Here is a 27,057-nt window from a genome sequence, read left to right as displayed (position 1 = left end):
AGAGTTTTGCTAAGAGAATGCACTGGTTATAGCAAACACCCTCTTCCAACAATACAAGAGAAGACTCTACACATGGACATCACCAGATGGACAACACCAAAATCAGATTGATTATATTCTTTGCAGCCAAAGATGGAGAAGCTCTATACATTCAGCAAAAACAAGACTGGGAGCTGACTGTAGCTCAGATCATGAACTCCTTATTGAGACTGAAATTAAAGAAAGTGGAGAAAACCACTACACCATTCAGGTATGACCTAATTCAAATCCCTTATGACTATACAGTTGAGTGTGAGAAAAAGAGCTAGTTAGAGTATGAAATAATCACTTAATTGACTACTTAGGATCAAAGCACATTCTTAAAACAGTTTGAGGGATTCATTTCATGTGATTAATGAAACATTTCTGTATAAAGATATTGGTCACAGAAGAGCATCTTGGAGATATTTCAGCAAAACTGTTCTGTCTCAGAATAGTTTTTATCATTATATAGTTATACTTTTGTAAGGCCAGTTAAATAAAAATAAATAAAGGATGGGTTGTGAAAGGCCACACTCTACCATATCTTTGCTGTACCCTGTCCTACATTGAATGGTTAACCACATAGAGTCACTCATAAAATAACTAGGTAGAATTTCTTACCCTTTTCTTTAGACAGTGATTAAAATAATTTAAAAAAAAAAACTATATATAAACAAAAATATTTAAATAAAAATAATTAAACTAGCAAAATAGTTACTTAAATAATATCTCCTTTCCTTATCAGATGTTACAAAGCCACTTTAGAAGGGTTATTTCATTTTCATAATTTAAAAAACAGCTACAAAGATGTCTTTAGCTAAAAGGATTTCAGCAATACTTTTATTATAAGCATTTAAAAAGTTCCTTTGCATTACTATTGAATGTTAATTAATTCAACTCAGACTTCTGTGTCTTCTGAGGAAAAAATGTGTCACTAAAAATCACACATTTCCAATCAATCATAATTACATGTCTACCAACCCAAGAATCATTCAATTAATTAACCTCTAAATTCAAGTATCAGCTAAAACGAAAATGTTCTTTGAAATAAGTTTTTAAACAAAGTTAAAATTAAGATTTCAGGCTGATTTTTTTCTTAAAAATTTTACATTGAAATTTAAACAGCAAAATAGACAATGAATAAAATATACCCCTGGCTAGCTATATCTCTAGTACATGGGGTAAGAACCTGGTTAAATGATTGCCGTGTTACATGATCAAGATTTAGCTAAAGTGCCCATAAACACAGGAGTTGTTTGGTCTCTCTAATTTAGACTTTTTTTTAAGTCCCAGAAAGTGTAGAATTCACTTAATTGGCACCATGATAAATGATTCTCCTGTCTAATTGGTATAATTATCAAGAGGTAGGCACAGTGTAATGTATTTAAATGACTCAAACCAATTGGCTTATAGAGTATCTTTTCCATTTAAATAGTGTTATTTACATGCTTACTTACAGTGGTCTACTACCACATATCGACATCCAGTTCCAAATATTTCCTAGAATAATCTTCAAATCTATGGTCAAGAAAGGGGACATTATAAGAGATTTGTATGGTTTTTAATCATTTGGAACAAGATTGAAAGCTTAACAAACCAAAGCAGGCTCTTTTCAACTAAAATGTCATTGGAGCTATGCTTGAAAATACTTTGTGTTTACAAAGAGTTGGGTGATAAAACTTGAATAATTGATTATTCTCATAGACTATCAAAATACTTGAAGTTCCCACCTTATCTTCCCTATTACAGTCTATCTACTGTCTTCTCTGATGCAAAGTGTCATGAAGAAAAAATTAAGAATTACTTGAAAGGCAGTGTCTCTTGTCTTCTCTTTCTTTAGTAAGGAAGATGAATGTTTTGCTTGTGAAAGTTATGAGGTGGAAAAAACAGTTATACTATTTTGTTTTTCATTTTTGACATGATATAAATTTCAATGGAAACCTTAGAGATTCATGAAAAAGGAAATGAAAAACAAAATCCTCAAAAAGTTCTTCTTTAGAAAAGCATCATTATTTTCGTTTCTCATAAACTTGTGTGTCCTATCTCTAGCATTTTGATATGCTGGTAATTTCACAGTAATTGAGAATTCCTTCTGAAACAAGTGTTAAAATAATGAAAGAGCTGAGGACTTAAACAAATGTGGGAGTTACTCAATATACAGTGATTTTAAATATTGCTTATTGACTGGATTTGCTTGACTGCATTTCAGGTTTTTGTATAGATCATGCTCTGAAAGATATTCTGTTTGTTTGAATAACTTTAAATCCATTTCTGTGGAAATTAAAATTAAATATAATGTTCTTAAATATCTGGCATTAATTTCAATTTTCAAATTATTGATTCATATGTGGAAACTGTGCCCTCTATCACTCTGTATATATTTACATGTTTACTCTTAATAAGCAATATACAATCTGACTTCCTTCTCTGATGACTATCATTTCATTTGCTTTGAACATCATCTTCTGGCATTCTAATCTTATACAAGCCTAATTCTTTGACTGAGTTTTAATTGCAGATATCCTACAGCAGTACTGGTGGTAAAAAATCTTACTGCCAATGCTGTAGACCTAAGAGATGTAGGTTTGATCCCTGGGTCAGGAAGATACCCTGGAGGAGGATGTGGCAACCCACTGCAGGATTCTTGCCTGGAGAATCCTGTGGACAGAGGAGCCTTGTGGACTACAGTCCATAGGATTGCAAAGAGTCAAAACTGACTGAAGCAACATAGCATACACTGTACATATTATATACCTTGCCTGAAATTTCCATTATAAGCTTGCTATTATTTTAGTTTCATTTGATTACAGAAGGATATACTTTTCCAGTTTGTATTTATAAAGGCAATGGCACCCCACTCCAGTACTGTTGCCCGGAAAATCCCATGGATGGAGGAGCCTGGTAGGCTGCAGTCCATGGGGTCGCTAGGAGTCAGACACGACTGAGTGACTTCACTTTCACTTTCCACTTTCATGCATTGGAGAAGGAGATGGCAACACACTCCAGTGTTCTTGCCTGGAGAATCCCATGGACGGAGAAGCCTGGTGGGCTGCAGTCCATGGGGTCACACAGAGTCGGACACGACTGAAGTGACTTGGCAGGCAGGCAGAGCTTTGACATTTTAAAAAGAAATTAGGGATGAACATTTTTGGTGATTATCAAAATTCTGAGTATTTTATAACTTTGAAAAGTGAGTTTTTCTAACTTTTTCTCCTTTATGTGGACAATCCTCCCTTATGTGGACATTTTGTTTATATGTCATTGCATTTCAATTAGATCTGTATTCTGAAATGATCCTTCTTCCAGGTTGTGTATGTTAATAAACTGGAATTGTGTGTGTATGAGTCTTTATGTGTGCATGTGTGATGGAAAATGCTAGATTACTGGAAACAAATGAAGATAACTTGAATGCCATTATACTACCTACAGGAATTTCATAACTCTTTCTATAAAATTCAGTCACAAATAGAAAACAGGAAATCTTTTTTGATCATGCAGAATCAGAAAGTGATTAACATACATGGTTGTGTAGAAATAAATCTTCAGCTGGCAAGAGACTGACAGTTTTAACCTTTGTATCTTCTACCAAATATCTAAAATCTTAAGATTTTCCAAAATTATTTTGAGGCATAAGGGAAAATAAAGAGCTTAGGAGAACCAACTTTGTTATACCTAAGGAAAAATTTTGAAATTGGGTGTATGTTTTATGCAATATAAATACAGGTTCAAAATTGCATTCATCTGTAAAATAGTTCATAGAATTCTTTAGAAATTAGATTTTTCAAAAAATAAATATTTTTATAGTCAACATTGAAATAATGCAAAACATACATTATCTTGAATTACCTTGTTATGCTGCTGCACATTCAGAGAGCAGAATGATGATGAAAATGAAGATAATTAGGATGATCAAGATAACAAAAGATATTGTTGAGTTATTATTTACCAGGCACTATGTTTACCACATTACTTACATTTTCTCATTCCATTCATGTAGGTAACATGGAATATGTTCAACTGATAAGGGCAATGTAAAAGCATCTATTTCATATGTTTAAAACAACATTTTCTGAAGTGAATATCTAGGTAAAAATACTTATGAATTCCTTATTCTTTAATGCACATTAATCACATACAAAATATTTCCTAAATGTTATGGACTTAAATTTCATTTCTCTAAGCTTACCATTAATTTAAGTGTACTCACTGTACAAGAATCCCTTAGAAGAAATGGAGTAGCCAACATAGTCAACAAAAGAGTCCAGAATGCAGGACTTGGATGCAATCTCAAAAACGACAGAATGATCTCTGTTCATTTCCAAGGCAAACCACTCAGTATCACAGTAATCCAAGTCTATGCCCCAACCTACTATGCTGAAGAATCTGAAGTTGAATGGTTCCATGAAGAACTACAAGGCCTTCTAGAACTAACACACAAAGAATTAACACACAAAAAAAGATGTCCTCTTCATTATAGGGAACTGGAATGAAAAAATGGGACGTCAAGAGCTACCTGGAGTAACAGGCAAATTTGGCCTTGGAGTACAGAATGAAGCAGGGCAAAGGCTAATAGAGTTTTGCCAAGAGAACGCACTGGTCATAGCAACCACCCTCTTCCAACAACTCACGAGAAGACTTTACACATGGACGTCACCAGATGGTCAATACTGAAATCAGATTGTTTATATTCTTTGCAGCCAAAGATGGAGAAGCTCTATACATTCAGCAAAAACAAGACTGGGAGCTGACTGTGGCTCAGATCATGAACTCTTTCCTCAGGGATCAATGCAAAGGAATACAGAAAACAAAAGAATGGAAAATACTAGAGATCTCTTCAAGAAAAGTAGAGATACTGAGGGAACACTTCATGCAAAGGTGAGCACAATAAAGGACAAAAATGGTATGGACCCAACAGAAGCAGAAGATGCTAAGAAGAGGTGGCAAGAATACACAGAAGAACTATACAAAAAAGATCTTCGTGACCCAGATAACTACGATGGTGTGATCACTCAACTTGAGACAGACATCCTGGAATGTGAAGTCAAGTGGGCATTAGGAAGCAGCACTATGAACAAAGTTAATGGAGGTGATGGAATTCCAGTTGAGCTATTTCAAACCCTAAAAGATGATGCTGTGAAAGTGCTTCACTCATGCCAGCAAATTTGGAAAACTCAGCAGTGGCCACAGGACTGGAAAAGGTCAGTTTTCATTCCAATCCCAAAGAAAGGCAATGCCAAAGAATGTTTAAACACCACACAATTGCACTCATCTCACACAGTAGCGAAGGGAAGTCACTCAGTCGTGTCCAACTCTTTGGGACCCTGTGTCCTTGGAATTTTCCAAGCAAGAGTACTGGAGTGGGTTGCCATTTTCTTCTCCAGGGGATCTTCCTGACCCAGGGATAGAACCCCGGTCTCCCACATTGTAGGCAGATGCTTTACCATCTGAGCCACCAGGGAAGTCTAGCAAAGTAATGCTGAAAATTCTCCAAGCCAGGCTTCAACAGTCTATGAACCAGGAACTTCCAGATGTTCAAGCTGGATTTAAAAAAGGCAGAGGAACCAGAGATCAAATTGCCAACATTCACTGGATCATTGAAAAAGCAAGAGAGTTCCAGAAAAACATCTACTTTTGCTTTATTGACTATGCCAAAGCTTTTGACTGTGTGGATCACAACAAACTGTGGAAAATTCTTAAAGAGATGGCAATACCAGACCACCAGACCTGCCTCCTGAGAAGTCTGTATGCAGGTCAAGAAGCAACAGTTACAACTGGACATAGAACAACAGACTGATTCCAAATTGGGAAAGGAGTATGTCAAGATTGCACATTGTCACTCTACTTATTTAACTCATATGCAGAGTACATCACGCAAAATGCCAGGCTGGATGAAGCACAAACTGGAATCAAGATTTCAGGGAGAAATATCAATAACTTCAGATATGCAGATGACACCACCCTTATGGCAGAAAGTGAAGAACTAAAGAGCCTCTTGATGAAAGTGAAACAGGAGAGTGAAAAAGTTGGCTTAAAACTCAACATTCTGAAAACTAAGATCATGACACCTGGTCCCTCCACTTCATGGCAAATAGATGGGGAAACTATGGAGACAGTGGCAGACTTTATTTTTGGGGCTCCAAAATCACTGCAGATGGTGACTGCAGCCATGAAATTAAAAGACAGTTTTTCCTTGGAAGAAAAGCTATGATCAACCTAGAGAGCATATTAAAAAGCAGAAACATTACTTTGCCAACAAAGGTCCATCTAGTCAAGGCTATGGTTTTTCCAGGAGTCATGTATGGATGTGAGAGTTGAACTATAAAGAAAGCTAAGCACCGAAGAATTGATGCTTTTGAACTGTGGTGTTGGAGAAGACTCTTGAGAGTCCCTTGGACTGCAAGTAGATCCAACCAGTCCATCATAAAGGAAATCAGTCCTGAATATTCACTGGAAGGACTGATGCTAAAGTTGAAACTCCAATACTTTAGCCACCTGATGTGAAGAACTGACTCATTGGAAAAGACCCTGATGTTGGGAAAGATTGAAGGAGGGAGGAGAAGGGGATGACAGAGGATGAGAAGGTTGGATGGCATCACCAACGCAATGGACATGAGTTTGAATAGGCTCTGGGAATTGGTGATAGATGGGAAAGCCTGGCGTGTTGCAGTCATGGGGTCGCAAAGAGTCAGACACAACTGAGTGACTGAACTGAACTGCACTGATTCACTGTACCACTGGGATTTTGTCAGTGAATGCTAACTCTTTTTCAAGAGTTATATTCAAGAGTAATATTTCATATTGAAATTCAGAAGACAAGAGACGTATGATGAAAGTCACTCTTATTTAATCAATCCTAATAAGAAAGTTAATTGTAGACATTTTTTCAAATCAGCTAATAGGATTGTATTTTCAGTATACATTGTTAACTCAATTACAGAGAAAAGATATAAACTAAATTACTATGTCCTAATTATACAAAAATAGATAAACTCAGGCAATAAAACTATCTTTATAATTCACTCAGAAATTAATATTTTCAAATCACCAACAATTTAGATCAAAGCGAAATTAATAAGTAAAATGCCTCTAATTGCATCAACTAACTCTTAAATTTCAATAACTCAACATCATATGTTATTTAAATTAATACAAAGTTTAATATATATAATATATTATATATGAAGCAGAACAATGCCAAAATATAGTATATTTGTATCAGTTGGCCCTCTTGAACAAAGTTTTAATCCTTTCAAATTCTTAATTCATATAAACGTGATTCCCTGGTGGCTCAGACAGTAAAGAATCTGCCTGCAATCCTGAAGACCTGGGTTTGATCCCTGAGTTGGGAAGGTCCCCTGGATAATTAATATATACAGAGAAACTCAAGTGTGTGTTGCTTTTAGAGACCATGCTTTATGTACAACTTGTTAGTTTAAAATGTCTGTGTTGTGTGCAGTGATGTAGCTTAAGTCCTGTCTAACTCTTTGTGACACTATGCATCATAGCCCTCCAGGCTTCTCTGTCCATGAGACTCAACCGGCAAGAATACTGGAAAGGGTTGCCAGTACCCTCCTCCAGGAGATCGTCTCGACCTAGGCATGGAATGTGAGTCTCTTATATCTCCTGCATTGGCAGGCAGGTTCTTTACCACCTGTACCACCTAGGAAGCCATACCCAATTCTTTCTAACATTTTTTTTCTTTCCCAGCTCTTAGAAGTGGTATCCAACTTATCAAGTGACTCCAGTTCAAAGTTTACAGGTAATTAGACCAGAATGAATATCTTATCCATAGGGGTTCAATCAATAGTCAATCCATTTTCCTCTCAATTATCTGAAAAAAGAGGCACAAAAACTGTGATCAGAAAGCAAAGGGCTCTGGCTTGAACAAGTTTTGAACAAAACTAAAACTTTGGCCAGAACCAGAATTACAGAAAAGTAAAAACCTGAAAAGTGTTAGTTGTTCAGGGATATCCAACTCTGAGATCCCATGGATTGTAGCCCACTAGGCTCTTCTGTCCAGGCAAGAATACTAGGGTGGGTAGCCATTCCCTTTTCCAGGGGATCTTCCCAACCCAGGGATCAAAGCCAGGACCCCCACACTGCAGGCAGATTCTTCACCATCTGAGCCACCAGGCATAGCAAACTAAAGTCACCTCTGAAATTATGAATAAACAAAATGGTAGGGCAGGAAAAATTCAACTGTAGACAAACAAAGTGAAACAGATGCTAAGAAACAAGAAACTTGCTGGATCGGAAAGATGTAAGGCTCTTGTAATTGCTTTAAGATGTGTTAGTTTCCATGTGTCCACATTCCACTTCTTTCAAATCCTTTTTAAAAACTTCCCCTGCCTCTTTTTGTTGGAGCATGTTCAATGGATGTTTATCCTTTACAATCAAAATGATTTGATTAGAACAAGTTTATTTTTTGTTTTGCTTTTATTGGATACTTTTATGCATCTTGGCAAAATCCTTAGGATATCAGTCCCAAGTTGCATTTATAAAATTATATCCCTTAATTTTGTGTTAGGAATGACAAATATGTTACTATAAAACAGGTGATAGAGTTTCTCTTGGAAAAGAGAAAATTCACTGGTGGTGTTTAAGTGTGAAAGAAGAGGCATCCAAGGCATACTTGACTGGGTGAAAGCGTGACACAGCAGCTAGAGGGAGAGGGAAGTGGGGCTAAGGAATAATGGGACATATTGTGAGGGTTTTGGCTTCCTGGGTCATGCAGTGGTAAAGAATTGACCTCCCAATGCAAGAGGTACAGGAGACACAGGTTCAATTCCTGGGTCTGGAAGATCCCCTGGGGGAGGAAATATGAACCCACTCTAGTATTCTTGCCTCAAAAATTCCAGGGACAGATGGGCTGGCAGACTACAGTCCAGGAGGTCACAAAGAGCTGGACACCACCGAGCTACTGAGCACACACATTATAAGGGCTTCACGCAAGCAACGCGGAATGTGTGTATGTGTTTTACAGGTACAAAACTTTCTTTCTAGAACAGTGGTTAGGGCATGTTTTTCTTTCTTATCCTTCTCAGTGTCTTGAACAGCCCCAAGCCCATGTGAAGTGCCAAATAAACAACTGGATCCAAGGTTGGCTTTATTTTATGACCTCAGGCAAATCATTTAACCTGGATTACCTTGTAAAGGTCTCTGATAGCTCTGGTAAATCACATCTCCATTGTGACCGAAATGTATATAAGAAAGAAAGAATGAGTGAATGCTTTCCCAGAACCTGTTAGTACCTGCATTCATTGGATTAATAAACAATAAAAGCAAAATCTAGTGACTTGCTCCCTCCACCCACTCCTCAAAAAATTTTGTTGTTGTTGTTGTTCATATTACATCTTGTGTGTGCATTCTCAATCAAGTCTGACTCTTAGTGACTCCATGGACTGAAGCCCACCAGGCTTCTCTGTCCATGGAGTTTTTGAGGCAAAAATACTGAAGCGAGTTGCCATTTCCTCCTCCAGTGAATCTTCCTGACCCAGAGATTGAACCCACGTCTTTTGCATCTCCTACACTGGCAAGTGGATTCTTTACTATTGCCCCACCTGGGAAGCACCATATGACATGTTAGCTGCAAATAACTTCTCGTCCACCACGTGTGTTTTCTTTATCATGGAAGCCAAGCTGAAAGAGGAACTCCTTGCTAGAATACTGCTGAACTTGTACCAGAGGAAAAGAACACTTGCAGTACCATGTGATGATGATTTAAGTTCCTGCTTATCAATTACTCTCCCTCGCAAGACATGCCAGCGTCATCACAAGACCAAAGCTGCCTCAAAAATGTGAAAGCACAATTCGCTCACAAGACCTCTACTGTAGATCACACGGTAATTGGGGAAAACAGGGTAATTGTTGAAGAGGTATTGTTTCCTGGGAGTAGCTATTCTGTCCTTGTGATGGATTTGACTTTTTCAAGGACATTCTTTTCATTTTCCTCCTTGGCTATGTCTGAAGAAGATATTAAAGAATATGCCTTCCTTGGGGACTCAGAAGATTTTTCAGTCTGTTTTCTACCCATAGAAGTTTGGATCCCCAAATGGAATTACCACATAAAATATAGGACTTTTGTTAGATTTTAATTTTGAAAAACCACAAATATTTTAGTATAAGTATGTCCCCAATATGTTAGGGGACATAGTTTTGCTAAAAAATTAGTTTGTTTTTCATCTGAAATTAAAATTTAAGTAGTCATCCTATATTTTTGTTTACTAACTCTGGCAACCCTTCTCCAGGACAGCTTCCCAACCCCAGGGATTGAACCCAGGTCTCCCACATTGTAGGCAGATGCTTTACCATCTGAGCCACCAGGGAAGTCTCTGGCAACCCTGGTGTGTGAAAATTGCTCAGTTGTGTCTGACTCTTTGTAACCCCATGGGCAACCCTACTAACATCTATTTTGACTAGGGTTCTGGTATAAATCCCTCAAAAAGCATAAAATGACTTTTATCTCTTTTATAACAGCGCCCATGGATACATTCTTCCCTACCTCTCCCCTTGTAAGATGCCTTTCTCTCTAGATTTGACTGTCAATATTTTACACTTGGCAGGATTCCATGGGAAAGTCTCACTCTAAATCTATTTTCACTAGACATTTTCCCTGGCTGGAGAAGTTTACTGGGTGCCACATTAATCACTGTTAATTTTAACAGCAAATTTTGGCTCCCTCCAAATTGAGTTTTGCCATGAAACTGAGTTTTAATTGCCCTCTGTCTCTAAAATTTCCTAATTGGCTCAGTCTGTAAAGAACTCACCTGCAATGAGGAAGACCTGGGTTTGATCCCTGAGTTGGGAAGATCCCCTGGAGGAGGACATGATAATCCACTCCAATATTCTTTCCTGGAGAATCCTCATGGACAGATGAGCCTGGTAGGCTACAGTCCATGGGGTCTCAAAGAGTCAGACATGACTGAGTGACTAAGAACACACAGTCTCTAAAATTTCCCAATTTTATATTTTAGTGAGGGAAACAAAAAAAAAATTATTTTCCATCCCTATTAGTAAATTGTCCAATTCTTTTTTGACTTCATTTTTCTTAGAGTATCTATCAAATGTAGCAATAGCACACAAGTAGCTTTCTGTTTTCCAATTTATTCACCTATAAATCTCATTCAGTACATTACCTATCTTCTAAATTACCTGAGGCAACGCTTATATAGTTTTCCACTTGTGCACATGCATATCGTGTTGCCCTCTATCCATTTAGCAAAAAATACCTTCTCTACCAACTACCCAGTCCATATGCAGTGGCATATATATTGGTGTTTCTGTCTCAGCAGAACACTATTTATATATTCACATTTCTTAATTAGCCATCTTTGCTAAATGAAGTCGTTCAGTCATGTCTGACTCTTTACGACCCTATGGACTGTAGCCATCCTACTCCTCCATCCATGGGATTCTCCAGGCAAGAATACTGAAGTGGGTTGTCATTTCCTTCTCCAGGGATCTTCCCAAGCCAGGGATCAAATGCTCTCCCACATTGCAAGCAGACTCTTTACTGGTGAGCCACCAGTGAATAGATTCTAATATGATAAAAACTTAGTGGCTTACTACAACTAAGATTTGTCTCTCAGTCTTATTATCTGATGAATATAGATTAAGTCACTTATGATTGAATTCTATGAAACATTCATTCTAGGATACAAGGTGAAAGAGGAGCCTCTATTCAGGGCATGGCTGTTTTAATGCAAGAGAAGAACTTGTCAGGGGAGTCCTCTCATGGGTGTTTCTCAGTAGGGTCCTTAACTATTATACTTGCACTCATATTTCATTGGTAAAAGTAAGTCATATAACAAAGCTTACCATCAGTATTTCAAGAAGTATAATCTTATCACAGAGAGGGTACATAATTAAATGAGAAATCTAATACTATATACTGTACTACCAAATGATTTTAAAATAAGCTTTTTTACTTTTAGTAAAACCTATGACAAAACTAGATAGCATATTAAAAAGCAAAGACATTACTTTGTCAACAAAGGTCTGTATAGTCTAAAATATGATTATTCCAATAGAATGTATGGATATGAAAGTTGGACCTTAAAGCAGGCTGAGTGCCAAAGAACTGATGCTTTGAACAGTAGTGTTGAAGACTCTTGAGAGTCCCTTGGACCACAAGGAGATCAAACAGTCAATCCTAAAGGAAATCAACCCTGAATATTCATTGAAAGGACTGATGCTGAAGATGAAGCTCCAAAACTTTGACCACCTGATTAAGAGCTGCCTCACTGGAAAAGACCCTGCTGCTGGGAAAGATTGAGGGCAGGAGGAGAAGGGGATGACAGAGGATGAGATGTTTGGATGGCATCACCAACTCAGTGGACATGAGTTGTGAACAATCTCTGGGAGATGGTGAAGGACAGGGAAGCCCGGTGTGCTGCAGTCCATTTGGCCACAGAGTCAGATACAACTGACCAACTGAACAAAACGACTAGTATAGTTTATCACAATTTGTGAATCGATATTAATATTACTAAAGTCTAGATTTTATTCAATTTCCGTAGTTTTCACCTAAAGTCCTTTTACTGTTTTAGAATCTCATCCAACATAGTATATAAAATTTACATTGCATATAACATTTGTGTATCCTTCGGTTCTTTTGACTGTGACAGTTTCTCAGATTTTTCTTGTTTTCAAAATCTTTGACAGTTTTAAGAAGTACTGTTTGGGTATTTTGTAAAGCTTTTCTTAATAATTCCCTTATTATTCTCTCATGATTAGACTAAAGTTATGGATTCTGCAGAGCAAGACCACACAGGTTAAGTATTATTCTAATTACATCATCTCAAGGGTACATATGATCACCATCAAATCAATATAATTTTCACCATTGATTTTAACCTTGAACACGACTGAGGTTGTGTTTGTTCAGATCAGATCAGATCAGTCACTCAGTCGTATCCGACTCTTTGCAACCCCATGAATCACAGCATGCCAGGCCTCCCTATCCATCACCAACTCCCAGAGTTCACTCAGACTCACGTCCATCGAGTCAGTGATGCCATCCAGCCATCTCATCCTCTGTCGTCCCCTTTTCCTCTTGCCCCCAATCCTTCCCAGCATCAGAGTGTTTTCCAGTGAGTCAACTCTTCACATGAAGTGGCCAAAGTCCTAGAGTTTCAGCTTTAGCATCATTCCTTCCAAAGAAATCCCAGGGCTGATCTCCTTCAGCATGGACTGGTTGGATCTGCTTGCAGTCAAAGGGACTCTCAAGAGTCTTCTCCAACACCACAATTCAAAAGCATCAATTCTTCGGCACTCAGCCTTCTTCACAGTCCAATTCTCACATCCATACATGACCACAGGAAAAACCATAGCCTTGACTAGTGAACCTTTGTTGGCAAAGTAATGTCTCTGCTTTTGAATATGCTATCTAGGTTGGTCATAACTTTCCTTCAAAGGAGTAAGCGTCTTTTAATTTCATGGCTGCAGTCACCATCTGCAGTGATTTTGGAGCCCAGAAAAATAAAGTCTGCCACTGTTTCCACTGTTTCCCCATCTATTTCCCATGAAGTGATGGGACTGGATGCCATGATCTTCGTTTTCTGAATGTTGAGCTTTAAGCCAACTTTATCACTCTCCACTTTCACTTTCATCAAGAGGCTTTTTAGTTCCTCTTCACTTTCTGCAATAAAGGTGGTGTCATCTGCATATCTGACATTATTGATATTTCTCCCAGCAATCTTTATTCCAGCTTGTGTTTCTTCCAGTCCAGCGTTTCTCATGATGTAATCTACATATAAGTTAAATAAGCAGGCTGATAATATACAGCCTTGACGTACTTCTTTTCCTATTTGGAACCAGTCTGTTGTTCCATGTCCAGTTCTAACTGTTGCTTCCTGACCTTCATACAAATTTCTCAAGAGGCAGATCAGGTGGTCTGGTATTCCCATCTCTTTCAGAATTTTCCACAGTTGATTGTGATCCACACAGTCAAAGGCTTTGGCGTAGTCAATAAAGCAGAAATAGATGCTTTTCTGGAACTCTCTTGCTTTTGCCATGATCCAGAGGATGTTGGCAATTTGATCTCTGGTTCCTCTGCCTTTTCTAAAAACAGCTTGAACATCAGGAAGTTCACGGTTCACATATTGCTGAAGCCTGGCTTGGAGAATTTTGAGCATTACTTTACTAGCAGGTGAGATGAGTGCAATTGTACGGTAGTTTGAGCATTCTTTGGCATTGCCTTTTTTTGGGATTGGAATGAAAACTGACCTTTTCCAGTCCTGTGGCCACTGCTGTATTTTCCAAATTTGCTGGCATATTGAGTGCAGCACTTTCACAGCATCATCTTTCAGGATTTGAAATAGCTCAACTGGAATTCCATCACCTCCACTAGCTTTGTTTGTAGTGATGTTTTCTAAGGCCCACTTGACTTCACATTCCAGGATGTCTGGCTCTAGGTCAGTGATCACACCATCGTGATTATCTGGGTCGTGAAGACCTTTTTTGTACAGTTCTTCTGTGTATTCTTGCCATCTCTTCTTAATATCTTCTGCTTCTGTTAGATCCATATCACTTCTGTCCTTTATCGAGCCCATCTTTGCATGAAATGTTCCCTTGGTATCTCTAATTTTCTTGAAGAGATCTCTAGTCTTTCCCATTCTGTTGTTTTCCTCTACTTCTTTGCACTGATCACTGAGGAAGGCTTTCTTATCTCTTCTTGCTATTCTTTGGAACTCTGCAGTCAGATGCTTATATCTTTCCTTTTCTCCTTTGCTTTTTGCTTCTCTTCTTTTCACAGCTATTTGTAAGGCCTCCCCAGACAGCCATTTCGCTTTTTTGCATTTCTTTTCCATGGGGATGGTCTTGATCCCTGTCACCAGTACAATGTCATGAACCTCATTCCATAGTTCATCAGGCACTCTGTCTATCAGATCTAGGCCCTTAAATCTATTTCTCACTTCCACTGTATAATCATAAGGGATTTGATTTAGCTCATACCTGAATGGTCTAGTGGTTTTCCCTACTTTCTTCAATTTCAGTCTGAATTTGGCAATAAGGAGTTCATGGTCTGAGCCACAGTCAGCTCCTGGTCTTGTTTTTGCTGACTGTATAGAGCTTCTCCATCTTTGGCTGCAAAGAATATAATCAATCTGATTTTGGTGTTGACCATCTGGTGATGTCCATGTGTAGAGTCTTCTCTTGTGTTGTTGGAAGAGGGTGTTTGCTATGACCAGTGCATTTTCTTGGCACAACTCTATTAGTCTTTGCCTTGCTTCATTCTGTATTCCAAGGCCAAATTTGCCTGTTACTCCAGGTGTTTCTTGACTTCCTACTTTTGCATTCCAGTCCCCTATAATGAAAAGGACATATTTGTTGGTTGTTAGTTCTAAAAGGTCTTGTAGGTCTTCATAGAACCATTCAACTTCAGCTTCTTCAGCATTACTGGTTGGGGCATAGACTTGGATTACTGTGATATTGAATGGTTTGCCTTGGAAAGGAACAGAGATCATTCTGTCGTTTTTGAGATTGCATCCAAGTACTGCATTTCAGACTCTTTTGTTGACCATGATGGCTACTCCATTTCTTCTGAAGGATTCCTGCCCGCAGTAGTAAATATAATGGTCATCTGAGTTAAATTCACCCATTCCAGTCCATTTCAGTTCGCTGATTCCTAGAATGTCGACATTCACTCTTGCCATCTCTTGTTTGACCACTTCCAATTTGCCTTGATTCATGAACCTCACATTCCAGGTTCCTATGCAATATTGCTCTTTACAGCATCGGACCTTGCTTCTATCACCAGTCACATCCACAGCTGGGTATTGTTTTTGCTTTGGCTCCATCCCTTCATTCTTTCTGGAGTTATTTCTCCACTGATCTCCAGTAGCATATTGGGCACCTACTGACCTGGGGAGTTTCTCTTTCAGTATCCTATCAGTTTGCCATTTCATACTTTTCATGGGGTTCTCAAGGCAAGAATACTGAAGTGGTTTGCCAGTCCCTTCTCCAGTGGACCACATTCTGTCAGATCTTTCCACCATGACCCGCCCATCTTGGGCTGCCCCACGGGCATGGCTTAGTTTCACTGAGTTAGACAAGGCTGTGGTCCTAGTGTGATTAGATTGACTAGTTTTATGTGAATATGGTTTCAGTGTGTCTGCCCTCTGATGCCCTCTTGCAACATCTACCATCTTACTTGGGTTTCTCTTACGTTGGGCGTGGAGTATCTTTTCACAGCTGCTCCAACAAAGCGCAGCCATTGCTCCTTACCTTAGACGAGGGATATCTCCTCACCGCCACCCTTCCTGACCTTCAACGTGGGATAGCTCCTCTAGGCCCTCCTGCGCTCGCACAGCCACGGCTCCTTGGACGTGGTGTTGCTCCTCCCGCCCACCCCTGACCTCGGACACGGGGTAACTCCTCTCGTCGTCGCCCCTGACCTCGGAGGCTGGGTATCTCCTCTGGGCCGCCCGCCCTGATCTCCGACGCGCCGTAGCTCCTCTCTGCGTTCCTGCGCCGTCGCAGTCTGGCACTCTCGGCAGCTACCCCTGACCTTGGACGTGGGGTAACTCCTCTTAGCCGCCGCCCTTCGGGTATGGGGTCCTCCGGGCTTCTGCCCCTGACCTCGAACGTGGGGTAGCTCCTCTCGGCCACGCTTTCGCAGCCGCCTGCACTTAGCGCGTGGGTTGCAGTAGGTTTCTTCTATAAAGAAACCACCTCCCCGCCCCCTACATTCCATACTTTATAAAGAAGTTACTACCCAGAGTCTACATTTAAAAAGCAGGAAACTATCCTCTAACTGTTTGAGGGTAAGTATTTATATAAATTATTTTGAATTCTTATATGTGGGACATTTATCTATCTTTTATTTTCAGTTTTCAAAATTGAAAAATTATTCGGCTGGCAAAGTAGGTTTCATCTCACTGTGTGCTCACATGATTTCTCTCTTTGATGCTATCGATGTTGCTTTTTCTTTTAATTCAATTATAATTGTTCGTTGCTGGTATTTAAGAAATTGCCTTGGTCTATTGACCTTATAACAATCTTATGGTATTCACTTATTAGTTTCAGGAAGTTGTTAGCAGGTTCTTTAGGATTTTCTGCATATGCGATTGTGTTATTTGAAAATTAAAACGGTTCTTTTTTTTTTTTTTTTCAAATCTACATCCCTTTCACTTCCTTTTCTTGTTTTATTGCACTAGCTGTAACTAGCTTCTAACATCATGTTGAACAGGAGGAATGAGAGAAAACATCTTTGACATGTTTTTGATCTTAGACAAGTCCAATTTTTTGATATTGCATGTGATGTAGGTTTTTTTAGATTATTTTAAAGTAAGCTGTGGGAAGTCTTTTTCATTGGTTTGCTGAGAGTTTTACCCTGAGTGAATGTTAGTCACAGCTTCTCATGACATATATCATAGAAAACATAATTTTTTATTTTTTCTATTGACTTATTTTTGAATGTTAAACCAGCATTCCCTATCTGGAATACTTGTGTGTGGTATGTCATTATTTATTTTCTTTTGATAATATTTTGTTTAGAATAGTTATATTTATGTTTATGGGAGACGTTATTCTGTGATTTTCTTCCTTATATTTTCTTCATTTGGTTTTGCTATCAGAATAATGTTGGACTCATAGAATAAGTTAAGAAGTGCTATCTATAGCTTATATTTTCTTGAAGAAATTGTGGAGATATGGTATAAATTATCCCTTTAATGATTGCAGAGAGAAATATCAATAACCTCAGATATGCAGATGACACCACCCTTATGGCAGAAAGTGAAGAAGAACTAAAACGCCTCTTGATGAAAATGAAAGAGGAGAGTGAAAAAGTTGGCTTAAAGCTCAACATTCAGAAAATGAAGATCATGGCATCTGGTCCCATCACTTCATGGGAAATAGATGGGGAAACAGTGGAAACAGTGGCAGACTTTATTTCTGGGGGCTCCAAAATCACTGCAGATGGTGATTGCAGCCATGAAATTAAAAGACGCTTACTCCTTTGAAGGAAAGTTATGACCAACCTAGATAGCATATTGAAAAACAGAGACATTACTTTGCCAACAAAGGTCCTTCTAGTCAAGGCTATGGTTTTTCCAGTAGTCATGTAGGGATGTGAGAGTTGGACTGTGAAGAAAGCTGAGTGCTGAAGAATTGATGCTTTTGAACTGTGGTGTTGGAGAAGACTCTTGAGAGTCCCATGGACTGCAAGGAGATCCAACCAGTCCATTCTAAAGGAGATCAGTCTTGGGTGTTCTTTGGAAGGAATGATGCTAAATCTGAAACTCCAGTACTTTGGCCACCTCATGCAAAGAGTTGACTCATTGGAAAAGACTCTGATGCTGGGAGGGATTGGGGGCAGGAAGAAAAGGGGACCTCAGAGGATGAGATGGCTGGATGGCATCACGGACTCGATGGACTTGGGTTTGGGTGAACTCCAGAAGTTGGTGATGAACAGGGAGGCCTGGCGTACTGCAATTCATGGGGTCGCAAAGAGTCAGACACGACTGAGTGACTGAACTGAACTGATCCCTTAAATGTGTAGTAGAGTTCACCCATGAAAATTTCTGGGCCAGGTGCTTTCTCTTTTGGAAGGTTATTAATTATTGACAGATTATTTTAAATAGGCGTAGGATTATTGTATTATCTGATTTGCCTTGTATGAGTTTGATAGTTGCATCCTTCAAAGGATTTGTCTGTGTTGTCTAAGTAAGCAAATCTGTGGACATAGAGTTGTTAATAAGATTCCTTTATTATACTCCTAATGTCCATGTGATTAGCAGTGAAAACTTTTTTTTTTCATTTCTTATGTAGGTAATTTTTGTTTCTCTCCCTTTTGTTTTTGTTGGTTAGCCATGCTTCAGGTTTATCAGTTTTGTTGATATTTGCAAATAATCAGTTTTTGATGTCATTGATTTTGTCTATTATTTTTCTGTTCCTTATTTCATATATTTCCAGCCTAATTTTTATTGTTTCTTATCCTCTGCTTAATTTAGGCTTAAAAGTTACTTATTTTTCTTTTGTACCAAGATAGAAGTTTCAGTTATTGAGCTTAGATCTTGAACTGTTTCTAATATATGCATTTAAAATGCTAGTTTCCTTTCAGGACCATTTCTCTGTATCCCACAAATTTTAATAAGTTGCATTTTAATTTTCACTTATTTCAAAGTATTTTATAATTTTTTTTTTTTTTTTTTAAATTAATTTCATTTTATTTTTAAACTTTACATAATTGTATTAGTTTTGCCAAATATCAAAATGAATCCACCACAGGTATACATGTGTTCCCCATCCTGAACCCTCCTCCCTCCTCCCTCCCCATACCATCCCTCTGGGTCGTCCCAGTGCACCAGCCCTAAGCATCCAGTATCGTGCATTGAACCTGGACTGGCATCTCATTTCATACATGATATTTTACATGTTTCCATGCCATTCTCCCAAATCTTCCCACCCTCTCCCTCTCCCACAGAGTCCATAAGACTATTCTATACTTCAGTGTCTCTTTTGCTGTCTCGTACACAGGGTTATTGTTTCCATCTTTCTAAATTCCATATATATGCGTTAGTATACTGTATTGGTGTTTTTCCTTCTGGCTTACTTCACTCTGTGTAATAGGCTCCAGTTTCATCCACCTCATTAGAATTGATTCAAATGTATTCTTTTTAATGGCTGAGTAATACTCCATTGTGTATATGTACCACTGCTTTCTTATCCATTCATCTGCTGATGGACATCTAGGTTGCTTCCATGTCCTGGCTATTATAAACAGTGCTGCGATGAACATTGGGGTACACGTGTCTCTTTCCCTTCTGGTTTCCTCAGTGTGTATGCCCAGCAGTGGGATTGCTGGATCATAAGGCAGTTCTATTTCCAGTTTTTTAAGGAATCTCCACACTGTTCTCCATAGTGGCTGTACTAGTTTGCATTCCCACCAACAGTGTAAGAGGGTTCCCTTTTCTCCACACGCTCTCCAGCATTTATTATTTGTAGACTTTTGGATCGCAGCCATTCTGACTGGTGTGAAATGGTACCTCATAGTGGTTTTGATTTGCATTTCTCTGATAATGAGTGATGTTGAGCATCTTTTCATGTGTTTGTTAGCCATCTGTATGTCTTCTTTGGAGAAATGTCTATTTAGATCTTTGGCCCATTTTTTGATTGGGTCATTTATTTTTCTGGAGTTGAGCTGTAGGAGTTGCTTGTATGTTTTTGAGATTAGTTGTTTGTCGGTTGCTTCATTTGCTATTATTTTCTCCCATTCTGAAGGCTGCCTTTTCACCTTGCTAATAGTTTCCTTTGATGTGCAGAAGCTTTTAAGGTTAATTAGGTCCCATTTGTTTATTTTTGCTTTTATTTCCAATATTCTGGGAGGTGGGTGATAGAGGATCCTGCTGTGATGTATGTCAGAGAGTGTTTTGCCTATGTTCTCCTCTAGGACTTTTATAGTTTCTGGTCTTACGTTTAGATCTTTAATCCATTTTGAGTTTATTTTTGTGTATGGTGTTAGAAAGTGTTCTAGTTTCATTCTTTTACAAGTGGTTGACCAGATTTCCCAGCACCACTTGTTAAAGAGATTGTCTTTAATCCATTGTATATTCTTGCCTCCTTTTCAAAGATAAGGTGTCCATATGTGCGTGGATTTATCTCTGGGCTTTCTATTTTGTTCCATTGATCTATATTTCTGTCTTTGTGCCAGTACCATACTGTCTTGATAACTGTAGCTTTGTAGTAGAGCCTGAAGTCAGGTAGGTTGATTCCTCCAGTTCCATTCTTCTTTCTCAAGACCGCTTTGGCTATTCGAGGTTTTTTGTATTTCCATACAAATTGTGAAATTATTTGTTCTAGCTCTGTGAAGAATACTGTTGGTAGCTTGATAGGGATTGCATTGAATCTATAAATTGTTTTGGGTAGTATACTCATTTTCACTATATTGATTCTTCCAATCCATGAACATGGTATATTTCTCCATCTATTAGTGTCCTCTTTGATTTCTTTCACCAGTGTTTTATAGTTTTCTATATATAGGTCTTTAGTTTCTTTAGGTAGATATATTCCTAAGTATTTTATTCTTTCCATTGCAATGGTGAATGGAATTGTTTCCTTAATTTCTCTTTCTGTTTTCTCATTATTAGTGTATAGGAATGCAAGGGATTTCTGTGTGTTGATTTTATATCCTGCAACTTTACTATAGTCATTGATTAGTTCTAGTAATTTTCTGGTGGAGTCTTTAGGGTTTTCTATGTAGAGGATCATGTCATCTGCAAATAGTGAGAGTTTTACTTCTTCTTTTCTAATTTAGATTCCTTTTATTTCTTTTTCTGCTCTGATTGCTGTGGCCAAAACTTCCAAAACTATGTTGAATAGTAATGGTGAAAGTGGGCACCCTTGTCTTGTTCCTGACTTTAGATATAATTTTTTTTCTTAAGGTTTCTTTGGTCCATACATTATGGAGAAGTGTGCTGTTTAACTTACAAATATTTGGGAATGTTCCAACTAATTTCTTGTTTGATATTATTCTGTGAAGTATACTATGAATGATGTATATTCTTTTCAACTATGTTATGTTTTACAGCCCAAACTGTACTCTATGTTGGCAAGTGTTCCATGCAGACTTCAGAGGAGCATGTATTTTGCTGTTGCTGAATAGAGTATTCTGTAAACATCAATTGGATCAAGTTTAATGATACTGCCATCTACATGGTCATCTATATCTTTGTTGATTTTCTGTCTGCACATTTACTGATTTTCTGCCTACTTATCAATTACTGACAAAGAAGCATTCAGTTCAGTTCAGTTCAGTCACTCAGTCATATCCGACTCTCTGTGACACCATGGACTGCAGCATGCCAGGCCTCCCTGTTCATCACCAGTTCCCAGAGTTTATTCAAACTCATGTCCGTTGAGTCGGTGATGCCATCCAACCATCTCATCCTCTGTCGTCCCCTTCTCCTTCCACCTTCAACTTTCACAGCATCAGGGTATTTTCAAATGAGTCAGTTCTTTATATCATGTGGCCAAAGTATTGGAGTTTAAGCTTCAGCATCAGTCCTTCCAATGAACATTCAGGACTGGTCTCTTTTAGGATGGACTGCTTGGATCTCCTTGCAGTCCTAGGGACTCTCAAGAGTCTTCTCCAACAACACAGTTCAAAAGCATCAATTCTTCAGCCCTCAGCTTTCTTTATAGTCCAACTCTCACATCCGTACATGACTACTGGAAAAACCACAGCCTTGACTAGATGGACCTTTGTTGACAAAATAATGCCCCTGCTTTTTAATATGCTATCTAGGTTGGTCATAACTTTCCTTCCAAAGAGTAAGCATCTTTTAATTTCATGGCTGTAGTCACCATCTGCAGTGATTTTGGAGCCCAAGAAAATAAAGTCTGTCACTGTTTCCAGTGTTTCCCCATCTATTTACCATGAAATGATGGGATTGGATGCCATGATCTTAGTTTTCTGAATGTTGAGTTTTAAGCCAAATTTTTCACTCTCCTCTTTCACTTTTATCAGGAGGCTCTTTAGTTCTTCTTCACTTTCTGCCATACAGGTGGTGTCATCTGCATATCTGAGGTTATTGATATTTCTCTCCCAGCAATCTTGATTCCGCTTGTGCTTCATCCAGCCCAGCGTTTAGCATCTTTAATTACAGTAGTGAATCTGTATATTTTCTTGAGTTTCTCATCAGTTTTTGCCACATAACAGTTTTTGCCATGTAACATGTATTTTGATGCTCTTTTGTTAGGTGTATATTCGTTTAGGATTGTTAGATCTTCTTGGAGAACCAACTATTTTTCATTATACAGTTGTAAAATAACTGTTGTTCTGAAGTTTGCATTTTCTGAATTTTAAATATAACTACCTCAATTTTTCTTTTTTTTTTTTTTTTGTTCTTTCTGATTAGTATTAGTATCATATAGACTCAGAACTCTGAAGCCAAGGTAAGGTGAAGGATGGGGGGAAAAGTTTGTATTACTAGAGAAATACACAAAAAATTAAGCTATTAATTAAACTATGTTTTATTATATTTATTTATCATTCTAATGTGGTTAAGGCTTTCAGTGACTATTAATGTAGTTTCAGGAAGTAACTATATCATGTTCACATATCGCCATCAGTGTCTATTAAATAACTTGCATTATAGTAAGTACTGTACTTAATATTATACTCTGTTAATATCAATGAAAATTTATATATCTGTCTAATTGATATATAAGTTATTTTACATAATCTAGCCACTGTTATGATTGTTATGTTATACACAACTTTTGCATTTCAATACATGCTTGTTGAACAATTGAATAACCTAACTATTTGGACTTAGTAAATCCTTTTGCCTATATGTAACAGAATGTTTGTTTTGGAGACTAGCAGGAACTATAACATATGAGGTAAATGCATGAACAAAAACTTGAAAGGATTTTTTATATAAATTTATACTTCATTCTGTGGGAAGGATGAAGGCCAATCGTGTTTTCTTTACAAAACCAGGCTGTTAAGGTATTAAAATAATGACATCATGTAAAGTACCAAAGAGTGATACAGTTGGATAGTACTATATAAATTCATTGTATTAAAGACATTAGAGTTAACATTGCAATTTGTATATACTATTAAAAATACAAATTAATATTGGTTACTTTGCATGCATAATGAGGCTTACCTTAGGATCAGAGAAAAGTCTACTGATTTTTTTCTGGCCAATGAAAATTAAATAAAATTACTTATAAAAGTATGCTAATTCTTACCATTTACCTTTCATGAAATTAAAGAAATAATTATAGTGACTGAGAAAAAAAATCTGCAAAATAAAGCTAATATTTGGATAAATATTACTTAATACTCTTCAAAATTAAGACTTTTCTGTCATTATTTCTAAGATATCTAGATAAAATCTTAGTGTTCTACCTCATCTACTAAATCTTCCTCAACAAGAATGTGCCACAGTCATCAAATGAATTTGAAAAGGAACTCCAGCTCAGTTCAGTTCAGTCGCTCAGTCGTGTCCGACTCTTTGCGACCCCATGAACTGCAGCATGTCAGGCCTCCCTGTCCATCACCAACTCCCGGAGTTCACTCAGACTCACGTCCATTGAGTCGGTGATGCCATCCAGCCATCTCATCCTCTGTCGTCCCCTTTTCCTCCCACCCACGTTCCCTCCCAGCATCAGAATCTTTTCCAATGAGTCAACTCTTCGCATGAGGTGGCCAAAGTACTGGAGTTTCAGCTTTAGCATCATTCCTTCCAAAGAACACCTAGGACTGATGTCCTTCAGAATAGACTGGTTGGATCTCCTTGCAGTCCAAGGGACTCTCAAGAGTCTTCTCCAACACCAGAGTTCAAAAGCATCAATTCTTCGGCGCTCAGCTTTCTTCACAGTCCAACTTTCACATCCATACGTGACTACTGGAAAAGCCATAGCCTTGACTAGACAGACCTTTGTTGGCAAAGTAATGTCTCTGCTTTTGAATATGCTATCCAGGTTGGTCATAACTTTCCTTCCAAGGAGTAAGTGTCTTTTAATTTCATGGCTGCAATCACCATCTGCAGTGATTTTGGAGCCCCAAAAAGTAAAGTCTGACACTGTTTCCACTGTTTCCCCATTTATGAACTAGGAGTTCTGAAATATTAAGATCCCTTGCTTTTTGGAGACCGTATCCAGGCTGGGTTTGTTTATGGCATATTGATTCATATGTTTAATTTCCTCAAATTTTACATTTTGGATTCTAACTTACAGAATGACCTTTCTCTGAAGAAGTAATGACAGATAGATATAACTATAGACTAAGGTACAGAAAACCTCAGCTAACACTTACTATGTTTGGGTTTTTGGGTAAGACTTAACTTTGTCTCACTTTTATCTAATGTGAAGAGGTTAAACTTAGCTCTAAAATCACAAAATAATAATTTCTATTTTGCCACTCAATTCTTTTTATAATAGATTACTAGAAAAGTATGATTACCTAAGAATTTTGGTCTGTGTATTTCACACACAAAAATAAATTGAGTAAAAAAATAAAGAAATAAATTGAGAAATCATATCTTAGGAAAGTATTAAATAGTTCCTAAAATATGGTGTGTGAAATATTCCAGTATTGGAATTATACTGAAGTAGTCCAGTATTCTGCAATTTCCAATATTCCAGAAACTAATTATACAAGTATCTAAATGCCTTGTGGCCTTAGATATCCCATTGTCAAAGCAATGATTAAATTATGAATATCCTTGAACATTAGCAAAACAACTAGAATAAAATCTTGAGCAGTGTGTCTTATATTCAGCTTTAAAATATGCCAAATTTTTGTTTATAAACAATTTTCATTAAGTCTGACAGGCACTGTTGATCCAAGCTAAGTCTCTAATTCTGGGCACCCAAGGCCTCTGTCCTCTCTTTCTTCATCTCTTATTGTTTTCATGATGACATGAATTAAAATTCTTATTTGTTATGCATTTGGTGTACTATCGTTCTTCCTGCTCATCTGTGCTTATAAGATTTTACTGTGCTTGCATAAGTGTTCATGAGCCCTCAATTTTGAACAGCTGTGAAGAGGGCTGGTTAACTATTTGTAAACACCACCCAACGATCCTTGACAGTAATGGCAATCTTGCAGAATACTGAAGTGCTATTTTATTGGAAATGATAATGAGACTGTCTTGTCCAGGGGTCCTATTATTACACCAATACTGAACATTGTCATTTAGCTGTGTAGTGTAAAATAATTAATTAATCACATTTTTTTTAGGAGGCTGTATCCACAGTGGGAAATAATGCTGTGTGCAGCTATAGCCTTTATTAAAATAATTCAAACTTATACGATTTTTGAGTTTTATAAATATCTGCCTTGATTAGCTTTGAGGATGAACATTAATACCAAATTTTGTACTGAGAATCACTCCTTCTTTATAAGAGTGGAAATATATTTAATTATATGAATATGATATGATTCATATAGCATATATATCACATTACATATAATATATACATTATTATGTATAAATGCATTATTATGTATAAACACATTATTATGTATAAATACATTACTATGAAGACACTAACATTCTGCCTACATGGTCACTGAGCTTAGAAATAGCAATTGATTTATTTTTATCAATTACAGGTTTGCTGTAAATAACCACTCTTAATAAAAGGGGTTGATTAATAGAGACAATTACGAGTGAAAAAGAACCTGGAACCTACTACATGTCAGTAAATTGTTGTTGAATAAATGCATAAAAAGTCATGAAGACTTCCACTTTTTACCTGAGAGCATATAGCTTAAATTGCAAAGATGCAAATAAAATCCTAGTTTTCTCATTGCAATTGAAAGCCTGTAATATTCCCATCTTTATGCATCTAGATTTGTATACCAAAATCTTTCTTTGCTTCACTAAAATAATTTTATAGATTTCTATATATACTTTGCACACATTTTTCATGAAGTATGCATGATGCTAAAGTATTTATAAGTTGTTGCTCATACGAATGAGATGTGTTTTTAAAATTTATTCTCCAACTCTTTATGATAATAACAGTATGAATAAAAATAACACCATTTACACTAGACTCTAATTTATTAAAAAATTTTAGTGACTGCTATATTCAAAGATCTATGCTGGACATAGGAATAAGTAAGAAGTACAGAGATCTGTCTTCGAGGAGCTTATAGTCTACATGGTCCAATAACCCTGTCCTGAGGAAGAACATAATGAAAGAATTCTAGCTGAGACTATAAGGATATCATTGTGCCATGTCATTCTTGCACTTTTGCTAGCAGAAACACTGTGCACCTTTTTCCTCAACTATCTTTTCACAGATATATGAACTGTGAATATCCTTGGAAGACATGACTAGTGTTTCACTCCAGAACAAAGGACAGGTTTTCCTATAGTGTTGGAATATACAGTGTCTTCTTTGGTGAAAAAAAGGCAGACGATTATCGAAATCAGCTTCTCTAAATTCAGGGTTGCCCTTCTGTAAGGTAACCCACTGCATGTACAGGTGCTGCTTGACCCTCTTTGCATCACCCTGTTGGGACTGTGCTTAGAGAACCCAGCAAAACCATAACCGAAACTCTGC

At 37.5% G+C, this 27,057-nt stretch overlaps 1 pseudogene; it reads right to left on the bottom strand.

Moving 5' to 3' along the window:
* LOC102270901 (protein phosphatase 1A pseudogene) overlaps positions 1–16,238 on the bottom strand; it is a 109,231-nt pseudogene extending 92,993 nt beyond the window's left edge.
* Between the last annotated feature and the right edge of the window lie 10,819 nt (positions 16,239–27,057).

Source organism: Bos mutus, chromosome 3, assembly GCF_027580195.1.
Source record: "Bos mutus isolate GX-2022 chromosome 3, NWIPB_WYAK_1.1, whole genome shotgun sequence".
Taxonomy (NCBI): Eukaryota; Metazoa; Chordata; class Mammalia; order Artiodactyla; family Bovidae; genus Bos; species Bos mutus.
The sequence above is the reverse complement of the archived record's forward strand: the minus strand, read 5'-3'. Positions and strand labels throughout refer to the sequence as shown.